At 44.0% G+C, this 7,448-nt stretch overlaps 1 protein-coding gene across 1 annotated transcript in view; it reads right to left on the reverse strand.

Moving 5' to 3' along the window:
- The window catches only part of LOC141172994 (Schwann cell myelin protein-like), a 102,121-nt gene extending 95,931 nt beyond the window's left edge, over positions 1-6,190 (reverse strand). The window contains exon 1 of the mRNA XM_073657610.1: positions 6,141-6,190. The gene's annotated coding sequence lies outside the window, so the exon portion shown is untranslated. The remainder of the gene's footprint in view (positions 1-6,140) is intronic.
- Between the last annotated feature and the right edge of the window lie 1,258 nt (positions 6,191-7,448).

Consider the following 7,448-nt stretch of genomic DNA (forward strand, 5'->3'; position numbering starts at 1 on the left):
AAAGTCTGGCTCTCATCTAAATATGTCCGACTCAAGATACCTTCTTACAAGTTAGGGCCTCGGTTCATCGGTCCTCTGGAGGTCATCAGTCAGATCAACCCGGTGGCCTATAAATTGAAACTCCCGGCCAACTTACGGATCCCTAACTCCCTCCATGTATCTCTCCTCAAACCTGTGGTACTTAACTCTTTTTCCAAGTCTACAGGTACGCCTCCTGCTCCGGTTTCTGCTGAGGACAAGTTTGAGGTAGAGAACATTCTTGCCACCAAAAGGGTAAGAGGAAAGACCTTTTTTCTAGTAGATTGGAAAGGGTTTGGTCCTGAGGAGAGAACGTGGGAGCCCCGGGAGAACATCCATGCCCCTCTTATCCTAGCTAAATTTCTGTCTGGCCTAAAAAAGGGGGGGCCTAAAGGGGGGGTACTGCAGCGCCGGCGTCCCTGCCCTCTGCTAGGCAGGGACGCTGTTCCCCTCACCTCTCTGCTCCATGCCCGGCGTCCTCCTCCCGCTCTGCTGGCAGCGCGCGCTCCTTCCCGGCCACTGTGCTTAGGGCGCGCGCGCTCTCCCTCCCTCTTAAAGTGGCCGAGCGCGCCGTCCTAAGGAGTCCCCGGCCAATGGCCGGAGGACTTCACCATATATAAGGCACCTCCTCCAAAATGGAGGTGCCCGAGCAATGTTGTTGCACTGTTCACTACTCTGCTTCAGCCCTCAGGTCCCGTTGCCAGTTACCTGCCAGATACCTGCCAGATTCCTGCCAGCTTGCTGTCTTATTCCTGCCTGATTATCTGCTACCTGCCTGCTAGTCTGAGGTCCGACGGTCTGCCTTACTACTCCTGTCAGTCTGTCTAAGGACCAGCCTGTCCGCTCACCTGGGAGCGCACTTCAGCCACCTGCCTGCTTGCCTGAGGTCCGACGGTCTGCCTTCCAACTCCTGTCAGTCTGTCTATGGACCAGCTTGCCTGCTCACCTGGGAGCACACATCTGCTACCTGCCTGCTAGCCTACCTGGAGGCTCCGCCGTCACGTGCTGTGACCACCTGCCTGTCCAGTGACTCCTGCCCGCTCACCTGGGAGCGCTCATCTGCTGCCTGTCTGCTAGCCTACCTGGAGGCTCTGCCGTCACGTGCTGTGACCACCCGCCTGTCCAGAGACTTCTGCCCGCTCACCTGGGAGCGCTCATCTGCCGCCTGTCTGTTGGTCTTCCTGGAGGCTCCGCCGTCACATGCTGTGACCACCCGTTCATCCAGAGACTCTCGCCTGCTCACCTGGGAGCTCACGTCTATCATCAGCCGCCACAGGTCGTACCAACCCTTTACCCAGAGACTGCCCCGGTCACTTGCCGTGACCATCTGCCCGTTCATCCAGAGACTGCCCCGGTCACTTGCCGTGACCATCTGCCCGTTCATTCAGAGACTGCCCCGGTCACTTGCCGTGACCATCTGCCCGTTCATTCAGAGACTGCCCCGGTTACTTGCCGTGACCATCTGCCCGTTCATCCAGAGACTGCCCCGGTCACTTGCCGTGATCTCCAGCCCGTTCACTCAGAGACTGTCCCGGTCACCTGCTGTGACTTCCTGCCCGTCTTCCCTGGTCGCCACCCGCTCCCTTACAAGGACCGCCCCCTTGTATAATAGCTCAGAGGTTCCGCCTCCCAGACCCGTTACAGTAGCCTGTGTATCGGTGGTCCCAGCTTTCTGCAGGTCATTCACTAGGTCCCCCTGTGTGGTTTTGGGATTCTCACCGTACTTGAGATCACTTTGACCCCATAAGATGAGATCTTGTGTGGAGCCCCAGATCAAGGGAGATTATCAGTGGTCTTGTATGTATTTCATTTTCTAATTATTGCTCCCACAGTTGATTTCTTCACACCAAGCTGCTTGCCTATTGGAGATTCAGTCTTCCCAGCCTGGTGCAGGGCTACAATTTTGTTTCTGGTGTCCTTCGACAGCTTTTTGGTCTTCACCATAGTGGAGTTTGGAGTGTGACTGTTTGAGGTTGCGGACAGGTGTCTTTTATACTGATAACAATTTTAAACAGGTTCCAGTACTACAGGTAATGAGTGGAGGATGGAGGAGCCTCTTAAGGAAGAAGTTACAGGTCTGTGAGAGCCAGAAATCTTGCTTGCTTGTAATTGACCAAATACTTATTTTCCACCAAAATTTGAAAAAAAAAATCTTTCCAAATCAGACAATGTGATTTTCAGCATTTGTTTTCTCATTTTGTCTCTCATAGTTGAGGTCTACCTATGATGTAAATTACAGGCCTCTCTCATCTTTTTAAGTGGGAGAACTTGCATAATTGGTGGCTGACTAAATAGTTTTTTTCCCCACTGTAAGCTAGGAGAGAAAATGGCCCGGCCCTGAACTAGTTAGTCGAAGCTGCAGCAACCAGTAAAGAGAGTGATCTTTTACATTGCTGAAATCACGGTCTCTGCCCCAAATATCATGCTGCTCTCAGATGTGGTTGCAAAAACCGAGTGATAGATTTCCTTTAACAAAGCCATTTGGTTATTCCTGAACTTTCTCTATCACAAGTCCCAAAACAATCCACTCAATTCTACCTCTCGCCATTCAGATTCACCATAAAATGGCTGCTACATTCATTTATTTTGGTTTTGCACAGGCTGTGAGAGTCTGATTGGCTATGCTATGCTATGTGATATCATAGATGCAAGACATTATGGAGAAGCTCAAATTAGGTAATAAGATTTTTTTCTGGCGAATGCAATCTTTTGCGAAAATTAAAATCTTGATCACCATTTTAGTAGATTCGAAAAAAGTGAATCTCAGATTGTTTAAATTTGGTGAATTCCTAAAAGTTTTACACAAATTAAGTTTGCATTGAACTGATTCACTCATTTCTATTGATAATAACTCAAGTTAAATTGTTGTATTTTAATATTTCTGTGGTCAAATGTCTGGTATGTAGTTCCAGAATCCAGAAAGTGTCTTTATTGATTACTTTATTGTGGCCATCACTCTTTCTCTCTCTCTATCTCTTTCTCAATCTCTAGCTCTCTTTCTATCTATTTCTCTCTCTCTCTCTTTATCTCTATCTCCCTCTCTCTATCTCTATCTATCTCTATCAACTCAAATCGGCTTTATTGGCATGTCAAAGTACTTGTTAACATTGCCAAAGCAAATGGTAAAATAATGGTGGGATAGGTATAGGGACACATCCAGGGTGGAATATCTGGGTGCATGACATATCAGGCTCCTCTTAGTCTATGGCAGACACTGACATATTGTGCTGCTATGGCCGCTGCACTTTACTCTTCCCCAGTAGTATAGGCAGTTTCTCTTCCTCCTCCATGGAGGTGAAGTCTGGGAGGAGATCGGACAGTCTCATGAAGTGAGTGTCCCTCACTGCAGAGTATTTGGGGCACCTCAGCAAGAAGTGGGCCTCATCCTCCATGACCTCCTGGGGACACTGCTGGCAGAGTCTGCACTCTCGGAGCTTGTAGTTCTGTTGGTGCCACTCGGATTTGATGAGTAGCCTGTGGGCGCTCAGTCTGTACTGGCTCAGGATCTGTGGCTCTTTGGGGTTTGTGAATTTCTCTAGATATGGGGTCAGTTTGTATTCCCTCTGTAGGTTCTGGTATATCATTAGTTTCTGTGATTTGTTAATGTAGTTCCTCTAGACGCTGAGATATTCCTCTTTGTCTTTGTGTAAGATGTTCCGGATTTCACCTTTTGTCAGGCCATGCAGGTTGGTGGCTTGATCAGGCTGGTTTGGCGTGATTTGCCTTGGGGGGCTCATTCTCCTAGGGCTTCCTGGTGCAGCAAGACTTTGTGATGGTAGGAGCTGGGACTACTACTTTGTAGATAAGCCTTGAATGATAGCACCTTCTTCTGGATCGCAGGGTGTAGAGGGAATCTGCCCAGCTCTGTTCGGCAGGCGCTGTTTGATGTGCTTCGATGGACTTGGAGGAGGTGTTTGCAGAACTCTAGGTGGAATATTTCTCTTGGTCCAGCGTCCCACTTTGACCAGTTTGGGTATGAGACTGAACCTCAGACTTCGTTGCCGTGCAGAATGATTGGGGCAATGATGGTACCAAAGATTTTTAGCCGGACTGTTACAGGTGCCTTGTAACAGTCTTCTAATGGCATAGAAGGCTTTGCATGCCTTGTCTTTCAGCAACTGTATGGCTTACTTAAAGCTCCCTAATTGGCTGAGTTCTTGGTCCTGGTAGGTGTACTTGTTGGTTTCTGTAAGTGGACAGCTGTCTATTATGAAGGGGGGATGGCCTGATGGTTTCTGCTTTCTTTTCTGGAACACCATGATATTAGTATTCTTCCGTTTGATTGGCAGTGCCCATGTGGTGCTGAAGGTCTCCAGGATTTTCAGATGATCCTAAAGGCCTTTCTCAGTTGGTGATTACAGCACGAGGTCATTAGCAAAACGCCGAACACAGACTTTCCCCGGAAGTCTGTTGCAATGTTTAGAGTTCCTTGTTAAGTCCGTTGCAGAGAGAGAGGGACAATTTTTCTTGTTACTAGTTCAGGTCTCCATTATTTTGAATGGGGTTCGGGTTCTGGTTGAAGTTCGGAAACTGTTCTGGTACCCAAACCGAACTTTGTCAAAACCCGAATTTCCACCGGTCCGTTCATACTTAGAATCATTACCATGAGGAGTGAATCAGCTTTGGGAAATATTTCTATAATTTTGATTTGAGGCAAATAAATTTGGCTCAACTTTCAAAAACTCAAATCGCCCTGAAAAGACAATTATATCAATCTGAGGTCTCCTAGGACTGAACTCAACACTTTTTAAGTTCTTTGGCACAAACACAGCCTTCGACCCCATTCACATACCGGTGTTTCAGGTACATTTCACATCCGGTTTTACATGTACCCGAGACACATACACAGGCACACCCATTATGACTTATGGGACTGCGCACATGTCCTTGTTTTTACACGGACCGTGTGTCCATGTGACCCACACGTAGACATGTCCATTTTTTTCCGCCGCATGGATTACAATATTTACCGCACAGTTGCACATGAATGACATGAGTTTGACATTTATGTGACACATGTCGGAATAGGATGCAAAAGAGAAATGAAAGATTTTTATGTGTTAAAGATGTGCAAAGATAGAGATAGATAGATATGAGGTTAACAGATGATAATTAGATAACAGATAGATAAATAGATACTGTATTTTTGAGGTATAGATTTTGTCTGTTAATGGCCCCAGTGTGAATGTGCACCTACACAACACACTTATCCCAACAGATGTGCCAATCCATTTTTCAGGTTTCGGTTTAGTTCCCTGCACTTTGTACATATGGGGTCGTGCCCTTTGCCCTTCTTTTGGGCTCTGTATCCTATCTATTTAGCTTTCCTCTGGAAGATGTAAAACAGTCATGTTCAGGTCCTGCTCTTCCCCAATCTATTTTGGGTCTTGCTGCCTAGAAATGAGTGAACCTGAACTTGCAAGTTCATACCGAATAGTAGCTGTCTGGCGCTAAATGCTGAACACTGACATTCCTCAGAAGTCTGTTGCAATTGTTCTGAATATCGGGGTAAGTCTGTTGCAGAGAGAGAGAGAATTTTTTCAGCTCCAGAGTTCAGGTTCCCATTGTTTTCAATATGGTTCGGGCTCTAGCTGAAGTTTGGGTACTGTTCTGGTACCGAAACAAAAGTTTGGATAAAGTTTTGGTTGAGAACCAGAACCCGAACTTCCACCAGTCCGTTCATCCCTACTGCTGCACTTAGCGAGGTTAAATACTAGAGTTAGTGACTATTCAGATCGGGTAGGATGGCTTAGATCAAATTAGTCTCAAGTATTTATGTTATATAAATGCACTTCTACTATTTATTTACTTAGTGCAGAGTACTTGCTCAATGTTTTTAACCTACTTATTAAATAAAGTTGATAAGACAAATAAAAAATCTAAATTTGCACAATTAATCTGAATTTAAACTTAATTTCAAAAAAGAATATACCAATTTAACAGTATAGTTAATTCTCCTTTCTCTACTCTGATTTACACAATCTGCACTGTAGTCACGTGTATTGAATAAACAAGAATCGGTAGTTACAGATATAACAGATACCACAAAAAACTCTAAGTATATCCTGTTGTTAGTATGAAACCAATAGATTTATGGAAACATTTAATAAATCAATACTTACATGCAGACTTCCTGGGAGCGATGGGACACAGCTCGGTTGTCTTCAGCTTTCATTTGAGGGAGGAGGGGAATTAGTTGTTTTGTAAAATGTACAACTTCCTCTATTGAAAATGATTTCATAATTGATTCTTGTTTAACACAGAATCCGATGTGTTTCCAAAGAAAAGTGACGCAACAAGAAAAATTTCTGCATTTTGCTGCTTTCTAGTCATTTTTGACCACCTAAAATAAAAACATAACCTAATAAGTAAGTCACAACAAAACTCAGGTGATCAATCATTATGCAATACAACATCCACACAAGTTCACTTTCACACATCTGACATTCATGGTCACTGTTTCTACTGCAATATCTGGACCTGCTTTGAAACTGGCCTTAAACTAAGCTACAAAATCAGGTTCCAAATTTGGAGAACTTTATTCAGGGTAAAATTGTTTAAACATATGGGCAACACCATCTTCAACCAATTTGCTTAATGAGAGACAGGTGGGCTCTTTTTAGTCTCCAGTTAAGCAGGATAGACCTCCGGGTGTTGAATATCATCTACAGAAAATTTTGAAAAAATTGAATAGAATTTTTAGAATTTATTCGAAATTGGAAATTTTTAGAATTTAGCAGAATATTTAGAATGTACTAGAATTTTAGTAAAATATTTATATCAATGACCACCATGTATTTGCTTAATGAGAGACAGATGGGCTCTTGGGGGTCTCCAGTTAAGCAGCATAGATTTCCTGATGTTGAATACCATCTATAGAAAATGTTGCCAAATTTAATAGAATTTTTAGAATTTAGACGGTTAGACATTTTTAGAATTTAGCAGAATGTTTAAAATTTACTAGAATTTTAGTAAAATCTTTAGATCAATTACCAATTTTAGTAGGTTGTTTATTGGGGCGGACTCTACACCTCTGTGAATCCCAAAATTTTATTTAGCTATGAGCATCAGACCAGTAATTCCACATAATAGAGCATTAACAGATCATATGTATTACAGCACCGTGCCCTCCATTACTTCTACAACATAAGTCACTGGAGAGTAATTTACCCATCGGCATCAACTTCACCAGTGTCAGATACACTCTGTGACCATTTCATTTATACAATCTGATCTCCACCATTAAAAACCGAAAACTTCCAGACAAAGGCAAGTTCTTAGTCATAGCATGGACTGTGCTATGGCTAATGATACCAGAGGCGTCAGAAACATGGCAATGTAAACTGAATGCACTTTATCAATATGAATGTAATAAGGAGCATACAGGAGTTGGTGAAGGTTCAAGTGCCTGATAACCAGTAATAATACCG

This window comes from Phyllobates terribilis, unplaced genomic scaffold (assembly GCF_046119375.1).
Source record: "Phyllobates terribilis strain yellow unplaced genomic scaffold, ASM4611937v1 Scaffold_12__6_contigs__length_324123572, whole genome shotgun sequence".
Lineage (NCBI taxonomy): Eukaryota > Metazoa > Chordata > Amphibia > Anura > Dendrobatidae > Phyllobates > Phyllobates terribilis.